Source organism: Lissotriton helveticus, chromosome 2_2, assembly GCF_964261635.1.
Source record: "Lissotriton helveticus chromosome 2_2, aLisHel1.1, whole genome shotgun sequence".
NCBI lineage: Eukaryota > Metazoa > Chordata > Amphibia > Caudata > Salamandridae > Lissotriton > Lissotriton helveticus.
The window spans coordinates 448,373,159-448,399,970 of NC_136060.1; positions in this window are offsets into that span (position 1 = coordinate 448,373,159).

Below are 26,812 nucleotides of genomic sequence, written 5' to 3' on the forward strand. Positions count from 1 at the left end.
GGCTTGTAGAGTAAATGTAGAGTAAATGCTGCTGGTGGGCTTGCAGCACTGGTTGTGCCACTCACAGAAGCAGCTTGTAAAGTGTGTCTCCGGCCTGCCATTGCTAGGCCTGTGTGTAGTCTGTGACTACCATCTCGACTTGGCCAAGTGCACCCACTTGCCAGTCCCTAAACCTTACCTTTGCTTCATATTAGACACCCCTATGGTAGGCCCAAGAGCAGGGTGCATTGTAAGCATAAGGTAGGACATGCTCTGATGTGTGTAGCATGTTTGAGTAGTGAATTACAGCCATTTTCGTTTTTCACTATTGAAGGCTACCTGTTCTCATAGATTAGAATGGGCAGTGAAGATTGTTACATCCCTACAATCCTAACTGGCTCAGAGAATATGGTAGAAATTCGAGTTTAGTACGCCTGAGCTCATAATAATAAAATACATCTTATAGTAAAGTTTATTTTAATATTCTGTGTTTGCAAATACCACTTTTAGAAAGTAGGTATTTGCTTGCCTAACCATTTGAGCCCGCCTCTGCTGACTTGTGTATTCCTTGTCTGGGTTCGTGTGTGACAGGGCTGGGGAGATTCCAGGAGACAGCCTGGGACAGCCCAGTGGTGATTAGGGAGATTTACCTACAGATGGGAGGGGGAAGGTGCACCTGGGACCTGAATAGGGCTGGGCATTCCCTCCACAATGCTGGCTCCACCCCCTGTGGCTTGTCTGATGTCTCTGCCCTGCACAGTGAAAGGAGAGGGGGAATCTTGTCAACAGAGTACTCCAGAGTTGCATCTTCCATCCCCTGTGCTGGCTCCACCTCCTGTGGGGCGTCTGATGTTTCTGCCCTGCACAGTGAAAGGAAGAGAAGAGTCATGTAAACACAGTGCTCAGGAACTGGTTTAAACTTCAGAGAACAAAGGATTTTTTGGTATAAATATTGGGACCCAGTCCCACAGACTTTAGATCACTTCTGGAACAAGAAACCTTTCTGCCAAGGAGAAGAACCAAGGAAGCTGCAGGAGTTTGGACTGACCCTCTGCCAGTGTGCTGTTTGCTGGGTTGGCCTGCAGTGGTTGCTTCATTGCCAAGGGAAAGGAGAAGGAACTTTGTAAGGACTTTCATCTACAGAATATTCTCCAGGGGCTTGAACTGTGCTTGCCTCCTGTTGATGTCTCAGGGCCAAAAGACTTCACCTCCAGCTCCCTCCTGAATTTCCTTGCTGGGAATTCAGACTCCAGTCACTAGCGTGCCGCTGGGAGCTGGAAGCGCGACGCATCGAGAAGAAGCGTGTCGACGCCGCAGCTGAAATCATCGCAACGCCGGAGAAGCGAGAGTTTGTCGCATCTCCCTGGAAGCGTGTGTTCATCGAAGCTGTCTGCTGTCGCATCGTCGGAGAAGCGCGACGCATCGAGAGAGCTGTCATCGCATCACCGGAGAAGCGCATCGCGGGGCCTATCACGGCTCCAAATTACAGAGTCGTCGCAAGGCTGCCAGGGCGTCATCGCATCGCTGCATCAAGGGCGCCATCTTCTCGCATGGCAACTGGATCATCGCATCTGCATCGCATCAAGGCGCCATCTTGCGCACCGCAACAGGTCGAGAATCTTCACATCACCTCCGCACCGGTAAGGCTCACGACGAGTCCCCTATTATGCGCAAGCATTGAGGAAGGACGCAACCGTTCCCCCCGGTCACGGAACCGACGCATCTCCCCTTTTGCGAGCCTTTTTATCCACTTTGCGTGCCGCATCCAAGAACTTTGTTGAGAACTTTATCGCATTTACCATCAACTTGAATTAAGAGACTTTTATCATCTTTTAAGTAACCTTTAGTATACTATTGTGGATTTTTGTCGTTTGCGGTCTTGTGTTTAAGTCTATATGAAGAATACTTATTTTTATAAAACCTGTGTTGTGTCCATCTGTAGTGTTATCACTGTATTACTGTGTATATTCACAAATGCTTAACACACTGCCTCTGAGATAAGCCTGTCTGCTCGTGCCAAGCTACCAAGGGGGTGTGCAGCGGTTATTAAAGAGAGTAATCCCCTTATCCTGACTTAGAAGTAAGGGTCCCTATTTGGACAAAGGTGATAACCATTGCCAACTAGAGAACCCCATATCTAACAATAGTGTACTCCAACTATGTGTTCTGTAACCTAAGTGTCTAAGTAGTGTGTGGGTGTTCTGCCAAGAATCCCCTATTGGATAATCCAACCACTGTTACCTGAAGGGGTACTGTCTTGGACCACAGGCTGGATATGCATCCTCACAGTGCGTTCAACAAGCAGCTGGGCTTGGGTTTCAGCATGTAGTGACCCCGAATTGACAGAAAGTGTTCCTTTGCCAAAACCTGGAAATGCCTATTTTTTTACAACAACAAGCATCTTTGCTCCGAGCCAAGACGTTAGTCAAGCCACCATTGTTTATGTTTATAGATAACTGCGTTGCCGCATGGACGAACAATTAAAAATCTCATTTGCACAACACATGTTTAGACCTTGAACGGGATGTTCTTGTTGTAGTCATATTGTGGAGAAGTGTGGCTCACTGGTTAGAGGAGGCAGACCTGGAAGCAGAGGTCAGCCCGGGACCAGGGTTCAATTCCCGGCTCGGCGGGGTCTTGAGTCCTAAAATGTCCATGGACTCGACAATTCTCGCTCTGGTGCCTACTTGATTCACTGGTTCACACTCTGCGACTCTGGGCAATAGCTTGCTTAATCTCCACAACGGCCCCTCGCGGCGGGATGCCTGGCTTTCACCTTGCGGATACCCTGCCAGGGGAATACCAGGACGGGTTCCCTAAGCAAGCGCTTAGAAACCGCTTGGTGATTTGCGCTATATAAATTCCTGTACATTTACATATTGTTCTTACTAAGTGGAATTTGAAAGCAACTGAAGTTTCATGGAAACTGATTCTGCACTGTCTCACATGTTAATCTGTGTCAACAGTCAATGTGTGAAGTAGAAGGCAACTTAGGAAAAACGTTCAGTGTGCTTTGGCAGTATTTCCCTTCGATCCTAATTGAGACACATGGCTTGTCCTTGGGCAGTTTTGGAATTCATGATTCTTTGCTCAAGCAAGGTTAGCGTTGTCTCTCTGACATGTCCTCATGCAGCATTGCATTAGGGGCAACCCTGTGCAGCGTTAGACTTCACTGCATACTCCGAGAGCCATCACCCTGAGCCACACTGTCATTGGATCTTTGTTGTGGCAATGGAACTACTGCTTATCTATTGGTGCATTGTCCTTCCTGGGGCACGTGGTTCCTTCCCAGGCGATTTCACTCATTGTTTGATTTGTTCATCCATCCCAATTGTGTTCACACTCTTGGCACAGCGCGTGATGGTCACATCTTCCGTGTTCCTCGTGGTCGGCCATCGCACACAACAGGAGTAGTATTTCAATCATTCATTTCCACGGCATCTTTAACCATTACGGCCAGTCACCCATTTATTAATTGAAGTGGTGTCCAACATGGTACCCACTCCTCTGGCAGAGAATAAACAGGGCCTGTGAGAAAAACCGTCTTCTGTTGCCAAGAGCCACTCGGTCTGTTCCTTATGCCGTGAGCTTGTAGCCTCCTGCGGCTCTACTCATTTCACCACACCTCTGCCACTGTAGAGTTACTTGTGTCCTTAGCGCTTCAGCGATATTCTCACAACACACCTCAGAAGGGCTTCCCCACCAGTGAGTGTGATGTGCTAACTCTCTTTCACCTACACGGAACTCTGGGGCAGATTACGATTAAGGAAGGACCGCCAATGCCAGCCATGTGGAGGCGGTCCTTCCGCAATCAGGCTGCAATTTTCCCTGCCACATTACAGGGGCTGGGGAAATCGCTTTTGGACTGCGGTGGACGCAAAGACCATCCACCACAGGCAATAGTTCCGATTGCCTGGTGGAGCGGTCTGCATCCATGAAATGGTGGCGGTGCCTAGCAGGCACTGTCCGGCAAATTACGGTACTGGCTCCAGTCTGCCTTTCCATGGCGGGTAAACCGCCCTTGCAAGTCTGGTGGAGATTGGTTTTAGGAGCCTGTTGTGGGCCCCCCTTGTGTTGGGGGAGGTGTAGGTGCACTGGGGGTGGTACCCATGGTACTCCCCTACATTTCACTGCACCAAGTGGCAGGCACCGTGTGGTGCCTGCCACATAGTGCAGTGAAATGCACAGCATGCTATTTTGACATCACCGGAGGTTCTGCGGTCAGCATCACCCAACACAATGTTAAAATGCTAAATGCGACAGCCTTGGTGGCGGTCGCATCCTAATTTGGTGTGCGGAACCGCCGCATGTATTGAGGACGGTCCCGCTCACCACCACGATGGTGGACTGACTCCAGTTCGACCGTCATTGTAATCATCGGCCTCTCTGTTTCGCCTTCTACTCGGAGAGCAGGATTGCTGTCCCCTCTGTATCCATCAAATACTGGGCTTCGTTACCATTTTAAAAGCCTGGGGCACAACACAGTACAAGCACTGAGCCACTAGCAAGGTTCTAAAAGAGCATGTGCTTTGTCCACTGTGATGCCACTGTAGGGTTACTTGTGTCCTTAGGCTTCTTCCGTGCTCTCACAAAACACCTCTATTGCCAGTACTGCTCGATTTTTTACGAAAAACATCAAAGCTGAGTGCCACGTTCTCAGCTTGGTAGACCACTCTTTCAGTCCTGAAGTGTATCTCAAAACATATTCTATTTTAAGACGATTTTTTTAATTGTTTTTCCTTTTTGTACTTTTTTAACATCCGACATCAATGTATCACAACTTAAAGTGAATACTACCTCCTTTTATTAATTACACTAGGGAGGGAGAGAGAACTCCTACTATTAAGACAAATATGTGAATATATACATAAGGGTGACAAGAAGACATGTGCACACAATGCAAGGGTTCAACAAAAAAATATAATAACCCAATCAATTCAGACTCATTCATCAGATTTGTACAACGTCATGTTTACCGCATACATACAAAACAAGGGACAAAAGTGATGGAAAGGTGAAAAAAAGGTTTGTGTGAGAATGAAGTGCCTAAATCTAAAACAATTTTAATCCAGGGTTCTAGAGATGGACAAAAAAGATCTTTTTCATTTTACTACATTAAGTAGTTAGGCCACCATATACTTTTATACTTTCTAATTATTTACAATCATGATTGGCCTAAAACAATACAGAAAACAATTCTGAGAGACACAAGGTCACAAGGTCGACGCGTTTTCGAATCCCTTAGGCTCGTGGGATTCTCTTCAGGACCATGCCAGAAATCAATCTAGAAGACACAAAGACCACAAAAACATTCAGTCAGTTCCCACAACCAAATGACTCTCAACTTCACATTCAGTCCAACACACACTCTTGCAGTACCTGTTAGGCTTTCTTGAAATCTTGTCTATAGGGAAACTATGGGGAGAAGAAGGTGAAACTCTGTCAGGCTCGAAGGCTGTAATGTATGATTTATTTGAAGCAAAGGCATATATGACGATTCTTACTCAATTTTTTGAGGGCACATGATCTGTTCCTATTGATTGCTTCGATTTCCAGGTTTATGGAATTTACCTTCTTCTGTCTGTTGGTTTTAACCTGTTTGAAAAGGGGGGGGGGGTTGTTAAAAAAATGCCCGGTTGAAATCCAAACTCAATCGTGATTTATTTCAGTGCCCATGTGTTTAATAATCTCTGCCATTGCCATATGCGGGCGTAATAGTTAAACGTATAAGGGCAGGCTTTAAATGGTAAACTAGTTTTTTGATCCGATATGCGGGTCTCACTATTGCTCTTAAAGTAGGAATGGGATTTGATCGTATTTCGACTTCGTGTCGAGCAGCCTGTAAATGCTTTGATAAAAGCATGTCTCAGCGAGCGAAACTTACCGTCTATTCCGGTTTGTCGGAGTTCCCGTTTGGCGTGTGTCTCAGGTGCTGCGTTTGTGCGTCATGTTCCTGGCGCTTGAAATTGGAAATGTTGATTCTGTGATTGTCGCTTTCTGAGCTGGGATGTGTAGTTTCTACATCGTGCATGTGAAGTAGAATCATATTTCTGGGCTAGCTGTATTTTGCAATCATAGTCCAGGAATATATCATTAATGCAGAGCTAATAGAGACTATTGAAAAACGCTTAGAATAGCTTTTAATTGTTTTGCAGTTTGCCGAATTTGCTAGCACCTGGTGGTTGATATGCCATGAATTGTATTTGATGGAAGGGTTGAGTTTATTGATCTATCAGACTGTCCGGAGGAGTTTCAGCATTAGGGAAGAATACATATACATTGCCCTATATCCAGGAAATTATCATTATTTCGGGGCTAATAAGACTATTGACAAATGCTCGGAAGAGCTTTTAATTGTTTCGCGGTTTGCCAAATATGCTAGCACCTGGTGGTTGGTGTGCCATGAATTGTATTTGATGGAAGGATTGAGTTTATTAATCTTTCCGACTGCCCAGAGGAATTTCAACATTAGGGAAGAATACATATACATTGTCCTAATATTGATCGTCCTGAAGTGGATATAATATTATAGATTATAAAGTTCTGACATTTCATTCAGCCCATTTGTTGTAGTGTTGAATTTCAGTATTAGCATGGCTTCCCTCTGCCTTAGTTTGGCTTCTAGGTCGCCTCCTCTTAAGTCCGGTTCAACTTTGGAGATAACTGTCCATCTTAAGTCGCTGTCGTCATGTGCATTTTCCATCCAATGTTGAACTAAGGGTGCTGTAAGGACTTTCCTCTTGAGCCTAGACTTATGCTGGGAAATTCTCTGTCGAACTTCTTGGTTCGTTTTCCCAAAGACTCCATAAATCACGTTACGAATTTTACAATTCGTGAAAAACTCGTGTTTCCAAAATATGCCATCATGTTGGAATAGTGTCCCTTCAACTGTTGATGTGCAGCATAGGCACTTAAACAGAACTCTGTTCCGAGAGCAGGACTGGCTGTCCCCTCTGCACCCACCAAAGAAATAGGTTTTCTTACCATTTAGGAAGCCGGAAACACAATACAAGCACCAAGCCTCTGACAGAGTTCTGAAAGAGCAGGTGCTTTTACCAACTCAGATGTAGGTATTGGAGATACATTAACCACTGAGTAGTTTTAAATATGTTTCCAGTTATGGAAATTGTATTGTGTAGTCTATTAGTTGAATTTCCTTCATTTTGAAGAGGCAGGACACTTACATTTGTATAAAATATGGTTTATTAAGTAAACAGGAACAGACCCCTGGAACACCTTGTGCTCCAAGTCCAACTGCTCTCCCTCTGCTCTCCACATTCCACCAAAGCAATAGAACAGACAGGTTGCTAAGGAGCAGCAGTGTTCCACAGCATCATATAAAAATATACACAAGTAAATGTTAAACATAGAGAAGAATGTAACACGTTATGCAGTTTGTCTTTTAATTAGAACTAAAATTCCAAGTGGGCAAATTTTTGCTTTGAAAGGAATAGTTTTCCAAACCCTGAACATGTGAGCCTCAGGACCTGGTTTATGGTGAGAAATTCATGCATATTTCATGTTTTGTATCCTGTCCAAAATGATCTCTGATCGAATGCTGTGTTTGTGTGTTGCGTTGATATTCAACTGCACAGCAGCAAAGAGTCACCACTGCCTTGTTTTTTTTTTTTTTTAGGGAGGGTTTGTCGGGAGGTTGTGTATCCATGATGAGCTTGGGAAGGGTGCACATGCAGACTGCTTCAACATGAACCTGTTTGTAGACTACATAAGAGCTTCTTGCTTGTTTCCTGCTCTCTCCTAGGGAGGCCTGTATTGAACTGTGACAGACATTGCCCAAAGTAACTACCCTTATGTATCACACTGATATGTGTGATTAAGGTTATGATGAAAAAAGGTAAATATTCCTAAACTACATTAAATAGTTAAACCAGTCTCCTATCTTTTAAAGTTTTCATGTAATCATGTAAATCACGTAATTTACTTTTGATAGTTAAAATGGATGTGCATTTCAGTGGAGAAGTGTGGCTCAATGGTTAGAGCGGCATACCCTGATGCAGAGAGGTCTGTCCCGGACCAGGGTTTAATTCCCGCCTCGGCGGGTCTTGAGCTCAATTTCCCTGGACCTGATAATTCTCGCCTCGGTGCCTATTCTAATCATAGGTCCCACTCTGCAACTCTGGGCAATAGCTTGCGTAATCTCCACAACGCCCCAACAGCGCTTGGATGCCTGGCTTCACCTTGGGGGTGCCCAGGAGTGGACACTTCACAGGGAAAGCCAGGAGGGGTTCCACAGCGGTATGTGTACAGCGCCTTGAGAACCCTTCGGGGGTGATTTGTGCGCTATATAAGCACTACATTTACAATGTAAGGGATCACGTTGATAGCTGGAGAAGTATAAGAATGTCAACCATTTTCATTTCCTGAATCTTTAGCATTTATATAGTGCTTCCTGTGGGCAGTCAATGTGCATTACAACAGTATGGATACTCTGATTCTAAGTACAATGGCTTGGGTCATCACTAAGTGCAGGGGCGAGGTGAGAAAGATGACTAAAAAGAAGGAAACGTCAACTATTTTGTTTACCTTTCACCTATATATAATGCATACACCGTAAATGATAATAAATGGCAGGTAAACCAATCTGTGAAATACAGGGCATATTAGCAAGAAGCTAGTTAAAATTATCGCCATTTTATCTGCAGGAAACTGCCACCAAAACGGCGATAATGGGCTTGCTAATATGCGTTATGGAATTCCAATAGAAGCCCAGGTTAGATGTGCAGGACATCTAACCTGGGCTTCTATTGGAATTCTAAAACAGTGATAATTTTAAGGAGCTTCTTGCTAATATGCCATTTTTTTGTACTTGCACAAAAGCTCTGTTGGTTAAGGCATTCACTTACGATATACATGTGTTTATATATATATATACTGGGACTTGTAGTAACCAGACAACAGGTTACTAACAGGAAGTGCATGTAAGGACCACTTACCTTGGGGGCGGACTTGTGCATTACTTAACAGGATGGGGCAGGGCATTTATCCCCAGATTGAAGCCCACATCCTGATTCTTACCCCCGGCGCTGAGGAAGGCGATAAAAACGCCGAAATACATTCGCCATACCGGGTAAATAAAGGTGCTAAATAAAGGTGCCTCCACTGTTTCCCCTGCTGTGGCCTCTCTTCTTCATTGCTTGGAGGAGTTCTTTTCATATACACAGCGTGAGTACCAGAGTTGCGCTTTGGGAGGCCCCGCAGTTTCAAGTCAGCTTCAGTAACAACTGGTCTCTGCTTTGGTGGAATTTTGTTCAAATCCGTGGTAACGGAATGACTGAAGCCCACCTCCGTGCCTGGGAAGAGAAGAGGCGGTGTTGTTTTCATTGAAGGCACGCTGGGCTAGTTGGACTTCCGACCCTGCCCCAGCTGCAATTGGACCCACGGCAAGGGGGTTGCTGCGGTTGGGGAGCTGAGGAGGCGGCGATATTTGGCGAATACACTCGATTTGGGGGCCAAGGTCATCAGGCATAACATCCACCCCCCACAACACTGGCCCACATCAAACAAAGGCATTCTGGGACTTGTAGTAACCAGACAACAGGTTACTAACAGGAAGTGCATGCAAGGACCACTTACCTTGGGGGCGGACTTGTGCATTACTTAACAGGATGGGGCAGGGCATTTATCCCCCGATTGAAGCCCACATCCTGATTCTCACCCCCGGCGCTGATGAAGGCGATACAGACGCCGAAATGCATTCGCCATACCAGGTGTGTTGATGCTAAATAAAGATACCTTCACTGTTTCCCCTGCTGTGGCCTCTCTTCTTCATTGCTTGGAGGAGTTCTTTTCATATACACAGCGCGAGTACCAGAGTTGCGCTTTGGGAGGCCCCCGCAGTTTCAAGTCGGCTTCAGTAACAACTGGTCTCTGCTTTGGTGGAATTTTGTTCAAATCCGTGGTAACGGAATGACTGAATCCCACCACTGTGCCTGGGAAGAGAAGAGGCGGTGTTGTTTTAATTGAAGGCACGCTGGGCTAGTTGGACTTCTGACCCTGCCCCCGCTGCAATTTGACCCGCGGCAAGGGGGTTGCTGCGGTAGGGGAGCTGAGGAGGCAGCGATATTTGGTGAATACACTCGATTTGGGGGCCAAGGTCATCAGGCATAACATCCACCCCCAGCAACACTGGCCCACATCAAACAAAGGCATTCTGGGACTTGTAGTAACCAGACAACAGGTTACTAACAGGAAGTGCATGCAAGGACCACTTACCTTGGGGGCGGACTTGTGCATTACTTAACAGGATGGGGCAGGGCATTTATCCCCAGATTGAAGCCCACATCCTGATTCTTACCCCCGGCGCTGATGAAGGCGATACAGACGCCGAAATGCATTCACCATACCGGGTGTGTTGCTGCTAAATAAAGGTGCCTCCACTGTTTCCCCTGCTGTGGCCTCTCTTCTTCATTGCTTGGAGGAGTACTTTTCATATATATATATACATATATATACATATGTGGGGAGGGTCCCCGATTTGAATCTTGACTGGCGCACTGGGTAATAGTGACAGACATATTTATAGAGCTATGAGGTCAGAGCCTGTGACAGCACTGTGAATATACAACTCTATAGTTAAGAAAAAAAATTGCAGATGGCAATCTGCTATCCTTTGCTGTTCTGGTAGACCACTATGCCATACATAGGGTTAATTGCTACTATACCACCCACTGACTAATATCTTGCACTCTAACTGGAATGCAGTGGCACCAGAACCACCAACCTATGCTGCTGTACAGTACCTCACCGTCATGGCCAATGGGTGGACACAATCATCTGGTTTGCAAAAGCTATTGGAGAACACATTCAGGTCTATCCAGCTTGGCCTTCAGGAGGGATGGCTCAGCAGTTTTGCTGCTCTTATTTCTTTCTGTCTCTAGACTTCAGTCTTCTCTCTTTTTCTGTCTGACCATCACCTAGGCACTCCCACTTTATGTCTTTTAATCTCTCCTGTGGTCACTCATTCTGACGCACACTATCTGTTCCCCCACTCAGTTTCACTCATTTTCTGTCTCACTTACTCTATCTCTCTCAAGCAGATACACACAAGCAATTGCTTGCTCTTTCTTTCTCTCTTGTTTCTCTTTCTAAGTCCCCCTTTGTCCTTCCTGTGGATATTATTCTTTCTATTCTGTTGCCTTCCTCTCATAGTAACTCAGTCTCCCGTTCTAACGTGTTTATTTCTTTCCCCTTCTCCCTCTTACCCCAGTGTTTTATTCTCTATCTCTGACCTTAATGCTTTTATATATATTTTATTATACTGATTTCAGACTCTGTCTACACAGTTTTTTAATATGTCCCATCTCCATTGGTGCAGTGTGCCCTCGGAATTTGGCTTCAGTTCATTCTCCACTATTGTCCATCTGCTGCTTGGGTGGCAATGCCCAACCTCCACCCTCACGTTGTTTATGCCCTGCCCCCCCCCCCAAAGAAAAACCCACAAAAAAAGCTCTAACGAAAAAACATTAGAAGAGCAGGAATACGTTTCCCATTGTAAAAATTAAAATATGGACATGTTTTATGTTCATTCTTTTTTTAATAGGGTCGTTCGTTGTACACAATGTCTTCTTGGTTACATATAACATAACAAAAATCGTTCTAACACGTTTTAATATAACTTTTCAACATGCTACAACATAGCTTAAAGACATTGCCAAAGCCAATAGCTCTGGCTGAACACTTATAAGGTCCCTAAGGCAAGACCTATTGGCTATGCCAAAGCTTGTTTTCTTGATTCAGCATGAAAAAAACATAGTTCAGGTAATGATTATTTTACACCTGAACTGTGGGGACTCATTCTACTTTAGACTGCCTAGATTTTTACTACACAGCCTACCATATCATGCAAAATGCGTCTGCACTACTAGTTCTCAATATTCCTCCTTGTTCCGCTGTTTCTAGTCAATTAAAAGATCTTCAGTGTCTATCGATTGACAAGCAAGTGCCTTTTAAGCACTACATTTTGTTCACAGAGCTATTCACAATATTGGGTCCTGTCTATATCAGTCAGAAACTTCACATTTACCACTCACATTGCCCACAGTCAGACAGAAGTTAGGTCTTGCTTGGTAGCCAAACCCAATTGTCAGTCTTAGGAACATCACTAACTACCTACAATGTAGGAAAAAGGTTATCAAACCTGCCTTTTTGTATAATCGTGCTCTTGTTACCTTGATTTTTCCTCAAAAGTAGGACACCATCTTGGGGTAATCAATATACGTTATAAAATGTTTTCATCATCATAATCTTCAAACATGAGTAGCCTTCAAAATATGGAGGGATGGAAGGGAAGATCAGAAAGTCAGGGCAGACAATCCACATTGATAAGGAGGCAGGAGGAGGGATTCTATCTATCTGGTGCTGTTGATGTTGGAAGATCAGAAATGCACACTGTGGCGGCTGCAATGGGGCCATTGTGGTGAGGCAGGCGGGAAAGGGGGGGCAAGCAGGGGGATTGGAGGGTTTAAAAAAGTACACTTAGCTGGCCACCGCCTCCAACGTAGCAGAATCTCCAGGTCTCCTCCATTCTTATTCCTGAGACAAGGCAGGAACAGGAAGAAACTAAGCTACCCTGAGCCAAGTACAACGGTACAATGGAGCGTCGTGATTGGTCTGAGTGCCGTGGCTCGGTGCTCAGATCGGCACTGGGAGCCTGGGCATGTTGTCCATCAAGGCTATAATGCAGCCTGGATGAAAAACATGCACAGTGTGCATACCGATTCAGCCGTCCGGAGACAGCCGCCCAAATCGTCATGTGCACTTAAGTGCACCTACCACTCCTCCCCCTGCTGGTTGACAGCCCAGCCCGCACCTTAATGAAAACTGTGCCAGTATTGTAAAAATAAAATTATAATGACGTTATGTTAGTATCATTTTATTTTTCTTGTGGGGCACCGCTCCTCCGCCTCAACAGAGGAGCCGCCACTGATTATGCACACATAAGAAGAACACTGCACGTCATGTGGTGCACCTGTAACTCATAATCATTTGCGTATGTGACTGCACACCTTCTCTAGCTATTCACTGCCACTCTGAGTGGAAGACAGGCACAATTAAACCTGTGCAAAAAGTGCATATTTACAAGTGTTTTGAAGATTCTAGATTCTCTGTAGTCAACAGATACAGCACCATTGTCTCAAACTATTCTAGGTCAAACCTCAAACCACAGGACATTTCTCTCACTCTGTATGTGGAAAGTAAGAAGTTTGACACCAGGCAGTTCTTTGCCTCAGGGACACTCTACTGTGGTATAAAAGTTGTAGAGAAAAAAAACGTATTATCCCATGCATCACATAGAAGTTCAAAGCGCAGAATAATTGTTTGTGGCTTTTGTAAGATTTAAGGAAAAAGGGTTTGCTGTTTCGCTAGCTTCCGAACAATATGTAAGTATTAAAATGTTTGCAGTGAATTCCCTTGGTGAAACGATCATTACAGTTCATAATTTCATATTTGCCTTATTCCACATGTTTATACTACACATCATATGCCATGAAAGCTAAATATATATGGGATAAAGAACCCCCTGTCATTCATTTTAAAGATATTGCAATTCACCAAGAAGTTCTCATACAGAGGAATCAGGCTAAAGGTCAAATTCCTTTATAAGATCACGGATTTATGAGGTGAACTGCAATACACTTTTAATGTATGGCAGAGGGTATTTTATTTCTTTAATACATATTCCTTAGCACAAACTGCTTAGATTCTTGGTGACTTGTTCTCTCAAATGAAAGATATAATATGATTGAAGGTGTGAAGAGTAAAAGTAGAATATGTAGTGCAAAATTAAACCCACCAAAAACCTGTTTGTAATCAAAACTAATAATAATGCGCTTAGTGAAAACGAAAAATGCTGCAGCTCAAACTATATGATTATATGCAGAGAATCTACCTTTCCCTTAATGACTTATAGAATAATTGTTGCTCTAAATTTTTCCTTCTGCTGATCACAGTTCATTTTATAAAAAACAATTACTGTGTATGTTGTTGCAGCTGTAGTTTATTCTCTGTAAAATGCCTTTCACCTTGTCTGCTGGCTCTATTAGCAGGCATTATGGCATCACAATTACACTGTAATAACATATTACAGTTGAGTAGCTATAAGTGGGTACCAATCTAATAGAAAGATCCGCACACTCACAATGTGTCTATGTAAAAATGGTGGGTATATCTCAGGTGTAGATTGGTATTATCTCCTGAGTATGAGATGTGATTGTTAGACTGAACATAGGCGTGTTCCTCTTGCAGAGGATAGCGTCTCCAGTCTGCACTCTGTCTTAAATTTAAATGATTCCAAGGGTCATTGAATGATGACATCAAACGTTCATTTAACAGTTTCTTTAGTCTTTCTTTTTTCTCATTTTTTCATTGTGTCATATGATCTGCTTTTATAGCTTTTAATATATGATTTCTAGATCAACATGACGGTATATCGGAATAACGGTATGCCCAATGCATTTCGGGCTATGTCCTTCATCAGGGGTATCATTCCTGAAAAGTGAGTTCTGTGTGTGGACTCGCAATTCCCATTTAGTTATTAAAGTTGACCAGAGACATCCCAACCTGACTGTCACAAGGGATTTAGACACAGGCGTTTATACAAGGAGTCCCATGTATCATATTCATATTAACTTGGATCAATACATATTTTTTTTAGATCATCCGCAAAATAGTCATTACAGCTGAATGAGTATCTTGGTGTTTCGTGAATTTATATTCAACCATTCTGGAAGAAAATATAAGAAAGCTACAATATTGCCAAGATTCCGAATTGATTTTGTGATTTGTGTGGCACTCTTTCCAGAGGCCTAACACGTTTCCAGTTCAGTTCAGTTCAAAGACTTTATTCAAATTGAATTCACAATTCATAAAAGTATACAAATAAAATCACAATTAAAATTCCATCTTTTCCAATCAAGATTAAACATTACTAAAGATAGATTTTTAAAATTAATAAAAAGAAGTTAAAAAAGATAAAACAGTGCAATCAATTAAAATACATGGTAGCTAAGAATGCTTAATTATCTCTTGCTATCCCATGACCATGGTCCTTCTTACTCTTAAAATTGTGTTCAAGTAGAGGCTCACTGTGCTGATGGTAATACAATCATCTAAAGACCTGAGTTTATTATAGGCGTCTCTTGCTTTCCTTAGGCCCCAGGTTAACAGGAGGGGTTTTAAGATTTGTCGTCTAGAATGGCTATATAAAGTGCAGAAAAGAGTGCAGTGTATATTTGATTGAAATGATTTGTCATCACAAGGACACCGCCTTTTTACTCTCGCCCAGTCATTACAGTTCGGAAATGATACAAGTCTATAAAAGGTTTCCAGGCGAAAGTATGTCAGGAGCCTACGATGTTGTAGGGGATGATCTATAACAAGATACAACTGAGGGCCCCTCTGAGATGTCACTTAGTCGTGGCTGATGACAGATTTTTTATTCCTTTCACCCTTCCACCTTTGCAATTGCAAATGTTCCAACAAAGTCTTTTTGAACATGGATCGCGAGAGCTGTTCCAGTGAGGCTGGGTCGGTAAAGTATTCAGGATGACCAATCTCGCGGACAAAATTCTTGATGTAACTGAGCCATTTAATGTTTTTCATCCCATCACAACTTAAGCAATCCTCTATAATAGACCTATTCAGATCTGTGGCAGGGTTGGTCCAGACATTGTGCCAAAGTAAAACAGGGGCTAGTTTTATAATATCCGTGATGTGAAGAAGATCAACTTCACATGAATAAGAGTAGGGACCCCCTCCCAAATGTACTTTGAGGTCAGAGAGTTGAGGGGTAAAATAACCAGAAACAAGAAAGGAACTCCCTCTTGACCTATGACCACTTTATCATTGGGGAAAGCCTCCAAATAATTATTGGAGGCTTTCCCCAATGATAAAGTGGTTATAGGTCAAGAGGGAGTTCCTTTCTTGTTCCAAGAAGATCAACTTCGGCATGTAAGACATATATAGGAGTGCTCTTCGATGTGGCTGTTATAAATCGCAGGAACCTATTCTCGATTCGCTGTGTCGCCTCCACTTGCTGCCAGCCCCAAATGCCAGCCCCATAGGTCCCAATAGCCCACACATTTCGATTTAAATATTTGGAGGAGCTCCCTGACCGGCCTGTTCCTTATTTTTTTTGCAAAGGTCATAAGAGCACCAATTGCTCTATTAAATGCAAGGGCCCTTGCATTCACCACAGGCTTCCACGTGCCTTGCCTATCAAAATGAACCCCCAAATAACAAAAGATGTCGGCTAACTCCACCCTCCTTTCATCTAAAGTGATTAGACATGGTGATCTTTGTTTGTTTGGGCCGCACAACATGGTAAACATCTTCAAGACATTTACACGTAACCCCTTGTTCTTCATAAAATTGGTAAAGGTCTGCACGGCTTTCTGAAGACCCAACTTTGTCTGCGAGAGGATAGCCGCATCGTCAGCGTAGAGTAAAATGGGGAATGGGTTTGCCTTTGATTACAGGATAATCATAATACTGTTGTGTTAAGCAAACTCCCACCCCATTAATATAGAGGTTAAATAGCAGGGGAGCCAATATGCAGCCTTGCCTTACCCCTCTATTAATCCTAAAGAGCTCAGTGCATTCACCCCTCTGGCCGTATCTTACTCGTGCACCCGCCTCAACATAAAGTTCTCTAATGTAGTCTATTATTTTATTGTCCAACCCAATGTCCCTCAAAGTCTGCCAAAGATTGTCGTGCAAAACGCAATCAAATGCAGAGCTGAGGTCCACAAATGTCACGTATAGGTTTTTTTTTTGCGTGTATATATTTAGAGATAGTTAGGGATAGATTTAACCCCTGCTCAATTGTCCCCCGTCCTCCCCTAAACCCATACTGGAAAGGTGATAGCACTTCCTGTCCCTCAAGCCAGTCCTTTATGTGAGCAAGAATGACCCTGCCTGCCATCTTCATAAAGCCATTTAACAATGAGATGGGCCGATAGCAGGCAGGATCATTCCTGTCCCCCTTTTTGTAGATCGGGACCAAGATAGCCTCCTTTCATGTTGGGATCCGACCTCTTTTGCCCATGCAGTTCAGGACTCTAGTGAGTAACGGAGCCCACAGATCTGGATGTGTTTTAAACACGTCGATAGGGACAGAGTCTGGTCCTGGTGCTTTAGAGGCCGAACTTTCCCCCAAAGCTTTATAGACCTCCTCTAGTTTGAAGTGAATATCTAAGGGGAGCGGGAAATCTACAACCTCCCTAATTATTAATGTTTCCGAGCAAGGTACAGGTAGAACCGGCGTGTCATAAAGGGCTTGGAAATGACACACCCACTCCTGAGCCGTAATGGCATTATCTAAACGAGGGCTATGGTCATCTTGGTAAAAGGGAGCGTTCACAGCCTTCCAAAAGGCAACAGTGTGCTTTTGTATTGCGGCTGCGTGAAGGGCTTCCCAAGCTTCAGCTTTTATATCTTTCTTTCTTTTAGCCAAGGCGACGTGATAGTTACGCCTTGCCATTTGTACCTGTGGTCTATCAAGCGGGATAGCATGCAGTGCTTGTTTGAGTTCCGTCAGTGCCCTTGTGCAGTTTGGGTCAAACCACCCAGGGGTTCTCTTGACTATATTGCGCGGGTTTCTGGTCAAAAGGTGTTTAATTGAACAGCAGATTTTATTGAAGGAGTACAAAACATGTTCTTCGTCCTCTTCTAGAGTCAAGCTCGTATTAATTTCCTTTTGGGAAATGGTCACTAACGTTTTTTAGGAAGCTCACTGGTAATAACTTCTCCCATTTAATGCAGAATCCGTTACGCTGACCTAGAATGGGGTTAAGGTCGTAATTACATTCAATATTAAGGAGCGGCGCATCCAGATTTAGCTTAAAGATAACTGAGATAGGGTAATGATCACTAATACCACTTCTGAGTGTCTCCCATTTAGTGACTAGTGGAGCATAGCGTGACGAAAGTAAAGTGAAATCAATAATTGATTTTTCCCCTCTTGCGTTAAAGGTGGGTGTAAATATTTTAGGCACGGAACAAGCCTCATTAATAAATACCATAGAATGGTCCACCAATAAGTTGTTTAGCATGTCCCCTAATTTTGTATGGGCAAAATGGCTTGACACCCCTAGATTTTCATCTTCCCAGCCACACACACCCTGTAGACTCCTTGGACATAAAGCGCAATTAAAGTCCCCTACCCACATAAGAGCCAAATCCCCGGACAGCTGTCTTCGATCCTCTTAAGGGTGCCTGACAATTTTTTAATTGTGGTTTCCACATGTACTATCGGAATGTTAATATAGAAATTAATTATAGCTACATTTTTCAGAGATCCCCATGTTACCATTAGTATTTGATAGTATGGACAATCCAAAAAGCTCCCGCGGACAGTAGGACCTGAACAGATCGACACATATATAGACAACCCTCCCTTATGTCTACCCATTTTGCTAGGAACAGCTGGAGTAAAAAAGGTTTTATATCCTAACAAATGGGATTGCTCACTAGCCCATGTTTCCTGGAGAGCTATAATGGAGTGGGCCATAGTTACTAATCGCCAGTCTGCGTCATTAATTTTTGGGGCAAGGCCCGCTGTATTCCACGATATTATACTACCAGGAATTTCAATACTAATTGGGCATGTTGCATCCGTAGATGTCACAGGGGCAGATAAAACACTGGAAGTTATCCCCGGAAAGTTAGCCAACTGGGGGAGTGGTGTTATTTCTTCCCCAAGTACTTGGGTTTCAGGCTGAGGGACTATCTCAGGGAAGGGTTCCTGTGTACTAATAATATGTACAGGAGCCAGGGTATGTTTTTGGGTACTCAAATTATCTTTTTTGCCTTTTATCTTATGAATTGGGAACGTATTAGCAGGGGGCCCCAACCGTCATTCACAGTCATCCAAGCCTGAAAAGGCTTCAAATCTGTTAGCGACTTCTAGGGGGGAAAATGGCAACAAATGCTCCATTCCCCTGATTCCTTGCGGGTGGTCCAACCCCCTAAAGTTATTACCATGTCCCCTGTAAGGTACAGTGTTCCACCCAAATACATTTCTTGCCACCATAGGGTTGGGAGCATGCGACATATATTGATTATTAAATGTTATAGGAGGATTATTCAGTATACCAGAAGGGACCCCTGAGCACATTATAGGAGTCACCTGGGATCTTGGGTAAAAATAGGTCAGATCGCAGGGAACAATGGTTGTACTAGCCGTCCCTAGCATCCAGTTTATGATGTGTCTGACCGCACCTGGAGCTCTGAAATTTATGACGATTAAATCGCCCACAATGTCTTTCTCTCGGCTCCCCAGCCAGGAGAGTCGCCGCACGTGGACAATCTCACCATTGATGTTACATGGAAGCGGTCTGTGTTGGCTAAGCCAATGCATAGTTTTGTTTTTTAATTGACTAAAGCCTTCCCTCCTGCCGTCTTCTAAAGTGGGGACACCCGTAAGTACAACCACATAGGGGACCGCGTCTGGTGGTAATTCAACTTGGCGGCCCCTATGCTTTACTACTCTATCTGGATTCGCCCTCCCCCTTACCTCCTGCTTATTTGTAATAGCGGCTGTATTAGCCCCCTTCAGAGTTTCCTTAGAAGTGTGTGGGCCGGGTTGATGAGCTTCTTTAAGTAAATTTACCCCTTGATGATTACGGCTCACAGAATTGCTAGATGGATTTAAGTCCTTTTGGATAGCAGGGATAGAGGTTGGGGCTGCGGCTACGGGGGGTGAGACTGGCTTTGCAGTATCTTTCAATAAACCTGCTTTGTTGGTAATGGCCATTTCCAAGCCCCCCAGCCGTTGCTCCAACCTCTTCAGCCTCTCTAGTATGGGAGATGTAAATGACTTGAGTAGATGTTCAATGCTGTCGAGAGAGACAGCAGACGACTGTTCCTTGGACGTAGAATTTCTGGTAGATATTACACCAGGACTAAGTGCAGTCAATATAGGGATATTTATAGAAGGTATTGTTTCATGCGGGACCTCTTGGCCTGAATCGGTTATTAAAGTAGTCTTTGTGGTAAGTGCAGGTGTTACACTAGCCTTTCTGCCCTTACCAAAGTCAGTGTGGCTAGTCTTACCTTTTTGTGGAACACCACCCCTCCTCCGTCTCTTATTTGTGTCAGGATTGTAAGTAGCGCAAGAATAAACGCGCGCCACTAACCTTACTCGGATGTCCAGCAGAGACGATCAGACGTAAGTCCCCTCGACTTTGCCCTACACAACACCCAGCAGTAGATCTACAGCCACTCCCTGAGCGTGTATAGGAAGAAGCCGGGAGGTGGGAAGGTAATAATATGATCAGGGTTTGCTGCACTCTCATCAGGGTCTGGTCTGGAATATCCACGAATTCTCGGTTCAAGAAGGTACTGCAGCGTGGGGAGACAGAGAGCAAGAGTAAGAACCTCCTCTGACTGGATTCAACCCCCACCCTGTCCCTAGATTAGTACACCTACCATCAACACCACAAATGTGGATTCCTGCGATGTTGTGATATTGTCCCCTTCTCCAAGACAACGGGATACACTGAAAAGGAAAGTTAATGTCACTTTCCTCTATAGAAAATACTTTGTCCCAAGGGACGTAGCCAGCCTCCTGTTCTAGGAGATACAGTTTGTAACCAGATGCAGCGTTTATAGCCCGTCTCTATTTGCCCACAATTACTCTTGGGAACAATGATTGCAAACGGATCTAAAGAAAGGTTCCGGAATATCCTTCAAATACTCGACATCCAATGTTAAAAAAGAATCTTAATGCGAGGAATAAACATAGGATGGGCAATCGCGCGGTTGGATTTCAATCAGGAAAAAAGGTTTTGTAAAAGAAGAACGAGCCCGTTATCCTTTAGCAATACTTGCGGCTTGCAGTAGGAAAGCCGATCCTCCTCTGACCTCGCAGGCTCTTCGTCAGCGCTGGGACACACACTCTGACCTCGCAGGCTCTTCGTCAGCGCTGGGACACGCACTCTGACCTCGCAGGCTCTTCGTCAGCGCTGGGCTTCTCGGTAATAAATCCGGCGGGGACAACACCATCCGCCATTACCTGGAACACCAAAACAATTGTCAAGCACCTTGCTGTTGCAGGGGAGGAGCCTATATAGGATCAGCCCGTTTTCTTGCCTTCCATCGTCGCATTGCTCTCTGGGACATGTAGTCCGTCAGGTACGGACGCCCTATGCGACGTGCCTTTCTCCTGGCTGTGGCGGCGAGGGAGATCGCAACAGTACCCCCTCTCGAGGACAGCCGACCCGGCCGTCGACCTGGTTTACCTGGGAACCGCTCGTGGAAGAGAGCAACCAAGTCAGGGCAATGCAGGTTATCCACAGGTTCCCATGTCCAATCCTCGGGTCCATACCCTTTCCAATTGACCAGGTACTGGATTCTGCCACGCACCATACGCGAATCCAGCACCTCACGAACCTCATACTCCTCCTGACCTTCAACCTCTAAAGCTCGAGGACGCTCTGGCAAACGCATACCCAGCGGGCAGGGCCGGAGGAGAGACACATGGAATACAGGATGAATAGACCAAGAGACAGGCAGGGATAGCTTCATCGCTACGGAATTCACCACTTCACAAATCCCGTATGGACCGATAAACTTAGGTTTCAGTTTGTTAATCCCTTTCAAGTGTAAGTTGCGTGTAGAAAGCCACACCTTGTCCCCCACTTTATAAGCAGGTTCCTCGGATCTCCTCTGGTCAGCAAAGAGTTTGTGAGCAGCTTGAGCGGTTTCCAAATTATTCCGAGCATCGATCAAAATAGCTCTTAAATGAGCGTGATGTTCGTGTATGGTAGGAACCAACGATTCCGCAGGCCAATCGAATGGAAGCATATGTGGATGGAAGCCGTAGAGGCAGAAGAAGGGCGAGCACCCCAAAGTGGTGTGAACAGCATTGTTATATGCGAATTCCGCTAACCACAAAAGGGTGGTCCATTCTGTGGTGTTTTGCAAGGTAAAACAGCGGAGATATTGTTCCAATGTCTGATTCAGACGTTCAGTTTTACCGTCTGTCTGAGGATGGTAGCTGGACGATAGTCGCGCGTCAATCTGCAAAATGGCACAGAGATCCTTCCAAAAGTGGGACGTGAATTGTGTTCCTCGATCAGTTATCAGCACACTCGGCAATCCATGCGCCTGCACAATGTGTTGGAGAAACACTGTAGCCAACTCTACGGACGTTGGTAGACCAGGTAATGCTATAAAATGTCCCATTTTTGTGAGGTGGTCTACCACTACCAAAATAACAGTCTGATTGCTGCAGGGAGGCATCTCCACGATAAAGTCCATAGATAGTGTATGCCATGGTTTAGGAGGAATGGGCAAAGGATGAAGTAAGTCCGAAGGTTTAGTATGGACGGATTTGCCTTGGACACAAATCGCACAGTTCTTAACGTATTCTTTTACATCAGCTCGTACACCCTTCCACCAAAAGGAACGTTCCACGTTTGCTGTGGTCTTATATATTCCCATATGTCCTCCTAGTACGGAATCGTGTGCCCACTTCAACACCTGTTGTTGTAACTCAGACAGGGGTATGTACAGAGCATGATAATGGTATGCCAAGTCGTCTTTTGTGTGTCGGTGTTCTGGTGCCTCCTGTACCCATGAGGGAACATCGATGTCGGATAATGCAATTTTAACATCTTCCAAAAAGTCTTCAGAAGTGATCAGGGCAATCGAGGTTTTAGGATCCTCTGCTATCTTAAGGATACAAGGGGGTTCTTCAGGTTTGACGGTCTCCTCTTCTCCCAACCGGGATAAAGCGTCTGCTTTTCCATTACGGGATCCAGGTCTATATTTTATCATGAAGTCGAAGTCGGAGAAGAACAGGGTCCATCTGAGCTGCCGCGGAGTCAAGGCCTTAGCTGTCTTTAGGAACAACAAGTTCCGATGATCCGTAATGATTTCAATAGAATGCAAAGCCCCCAAAAGATAGTGTCGCCATTCTTCACACGCTCTTTTAATGGCAAGGAGCTCCTTGTCCGTGATGGTGTAATTCACCTCACAGGGTGTGAGTTTCTTCGAATAGTAGGCCACCGGGTGGAGCTGCCCTGTAGTAGGATGCCGTTGAGATAAGACCCCTCCGAGGGCGAACTGAGACGCATCGGTCTCCAGAATAAATGGCAACTGAGGATCCGGATGTCTCAGAATGGGGGCTTGAGTGAACCTCTTTTTCAGGAGTTGAAAGGAAGCTTCTGCTTCTGCTCCCCATAGAAAAGGTACGTTCTTCCTCAAGAGGGCTGTGATGGGATGTATAGTCATGGAAAAGTTCTGAATGAAACGCCGATAATAGTTGGCGAAGCCAAGAAAACTTTGTACAGCTTTAACGTTCATCGGAGTCTTCCAGGTAAGAATAGCATCGACCTTGCTCATGTCCATCCTGAACCCTTGGGCATCTATCACGTACCCCAAGAAGGCGACTTCTTGGACATGGAAGAGGCATTTTTCCAGCCTAGCATACAACGAATTCTGTTGAAGCCTGCTCAACACGGTCTTCACGTGGAAGATATGATCTAGCAAAGTTGATGAATAGATCAAAATATCATCAATGTAGACCACGCAAAATGACTCCAAACACCCTCTTAGTACCTCATCCATGAAGAATTGAAAGGCGGCCGGGGCGTTACAGAGACCAAAGGGCATTACCCTATACTCAAAAAGGCCAAATTTGGTCCTGAACGCCGTCTTCCACTCGTCCCCCTTCTGTACTCTCACCAGATGGTACGCTCCCTGGAGATCGAGCTTGGTGAAATAACGTGCCCCTTTCAATTGATCCATCAGGACAGGAATCAGGGGGAGAGGATAACCGTTCTTTATCGTTACCTTATTGATAGCACCATAATCGATGCAGGGTCTTAGCTCATCGCAGTCCTTTTTAGCAATGAAAAACATCGGCGAGGAATCAGGGGAGGTAGAGTGCCTAATAAACCCAGTTGCCAAGTTGTCGTCAATGTATGTTTTCAGATATTGGGTCTCCTTTTCCGTCAATGCATACACCCTGCTGCAAGGAATATCCGCTCCCGGTACCAGGTCTACACGGCAATCATAGACCCTATGGGGTGGTAACTGGGTAGCCTTTTGTTTGTCAAACAATGCGTGGTACTCTTGGTATTCCGCAGGCAAAACCGTGGCACAACAGAACTTCTCGAGGGTGCATGCATTCGCCAAGTAGGTGGCCGGTGAGGGTTCAGTGGCTGAGGGAAGGAATACCTGGTTCTTGCAATGTTCCTTACAATAGAGTGAAGTCATACTGACTGTGCGGGAAGACCAGCTCACTGAGGGATCATGCAGGGTGAGCCATGGCATCCCCAGGATAAGACGAAATTGCGGTGCATCGATCAGGTCGAACTGAATATGTTCTTGATGATCCACCCCAAACTCCATCAAAAGTGAAAGGGTGTGATATACCACCGGGCCCGATGAAAGGACCGTTCCGTCCACCGCCTTCACATTTTCGGGTTTCAGCTTCTTTTCGCAAGGGATTCCCATCCGTAATGCGAAGGTTTGGTCGATGTAATTCCCGGTGGCCCCGGAGTCCAGAAGGGCCTCGATCTGAACATTATGTCGAGAAGCAATCCAGAGAGACACACTAACGTTCATGTGGGCCACTGTTGGATGAAGGGTGTTGGCCAGAATAGGGGAGATCATGGGAAGCTGGCATCTCAAATCAGAGACCTCCGTCTGATATGAGATCTTCAGTTTTCCGACTGGTCTTCGGCCTTCATCGTGGCCTGGACTCGAGGAAGGGAAACACGTCCAGGAACGTAATTACGAGCTCGGCATTCTTTGATAAAATGCCCTCCTTTTCCGCAATATAGACAGAGCTTAAGCCGTCTCCTTTTCTCCTTTTCTTCGGTAGTGAGGGGGCCTCTAATTCCTCCTATCTGCATAGGTTCCGGCTCCTCGGGTGTCTTGGCTTTTTCTTCTCCTCGTGGTCTTGCTAGAGGATAGGAGAATCGATTTTCCCCCCTGGATCTATCCCCTTTTCTTTCCAGCAAGCGATGGTCTAGCTGGACGGTCAAATCAATGAGCTCCGTTACTGTTGTTGGCAAATGTACCACTTGAGCCAACACGTCCTTTAATTCCCCTCGCAAACCCTGATAAAAGAGGGAAATCCGTTTCTCCACAGGCCAGTCAGTTTCAACTAGGAAGCGATTAAAGGTGGTAATATAAGACAAGAGATCTTGCGAACCCTGTCTCAATGTCATTAATTCACGGTCAAGAGTTAGCATGTGAGACTTTCTGTCGAACAACTTCCTCAACTCGAGACAAAAATCCGGAAAATTATGTAACACTGGATCATTACGTTCAAGCAATGTAATGGTCCAGCTCGATGCATTCCCTCCCATGTACGACATCATGAATGCAGTTTTCGCTGCTTCATCCTGAAAGACCGCTGGCTTGCACAAGAAATGGAGACGGCACTGATTAAGAAAGGTCTCAAACTTCCGAGGGTCTCCATAAAATCTCTCAGGAGGAGCAAGAGGTATTCCAGTGTTCTGGATGATCCGGACCGTAGGAAGGGCCTCTGTAGATGTAGGCGGAGGAGACATAGGCACAAAAAAAAAACCCTGGTCTAAACGAAGGAGGAGGGGGCAATGTGGCAGGTTTCAGTATAGGTTTCACCCCGGAATCCTGATGCGCCAAATCAGACAACTCCTTGTGCATTAGAGACATTTCTTGATACAACGCTTGGTTCTCTGTGCGAGAGGTTTGGACCTCTTGTTGTAATTTCGAAAAGCTTTCCAATAATGAAGCAAGAACCGTATTGGTATCCATTGTCTGGGCTGGGCGGTATTCTTGGGCTTCACAATCTGTCAGGATTGTAAGTAGCGCAAGAATAAACGCGCGCCACTAACCTTACTCGGATGTCCAGCAGAGACGATCAGACGTAAGTCCCCTCGACTTTGCCCTACACAACACCCAGCAGTAGATCTACAGCCACTCCCTCAGCGTGTATAGGAAGAAGCCGGGAGGTGGGAAGGTAATAATATGATCAGGGTTTGCTGCACTCTCATCAGGGTCTGGTCTGGAATATCCACGAATTCTCGGTTCAAGAAGGTACTGCAGCGTGGGGAGACAGAGAGCAAGAGTAAGAACCTCCTCTGACTGGATTCAACCCCCACCCTGTCCCTAGGTTAGTACACCTACCATCAACACCACAAATGTGGATTCCTGCGATGTTGTGATATTGTCCCCTTCTCCAAGACAACGGGATACACTGAAAAGGGAAGTTAATGTCACTTTCCACTATAGAAAATAGTTTGTCCCGAGGGACGTATCCAGCCTCCTGTTGTTCTAGGAGATACAGTTTGTAACCAGATGCAGCGTTTATAGCCCGTCTCTATTTGCCCACAATTACTCTTGGGAACAATGATTGCAAACGGATCTAAAGAAAGGTTCCGGAATATCCTTCAAATACTCGACATCCAATGTTAAAAAAGAATCTGAATGCGAGGAATAAACATAGGATGCGCAATCGCGCGGTTGGATTTCAATCAGGAAAAAAGGTTTTGTAAAAGAAGAACGAGCCCATTCTCCTCTAGCAATACTTGCGGCTTGCAGCAGGAAAGCCGATCCTCCTCTGACCTCGCAGGCTCTTTGTCAGCGCTGGGACACACACTCTGACCTCGCAGGCTCTTCGTCAGCGCTGGGACACACACTCTGACCTCGCAGGCTCTTCGTCAGCGCTGGGACACACACTCTGACCTCGCAGGCTCTTCGTCAGCGCTGGGCTTCTCGGTAATAAATCCGGCGGGGACAACACCATCCGCCATTACCTGGAACACCAAAACAATTGTCAAGCACCTTGCTGTTGCAGGGGAGGAGCCTATATAGG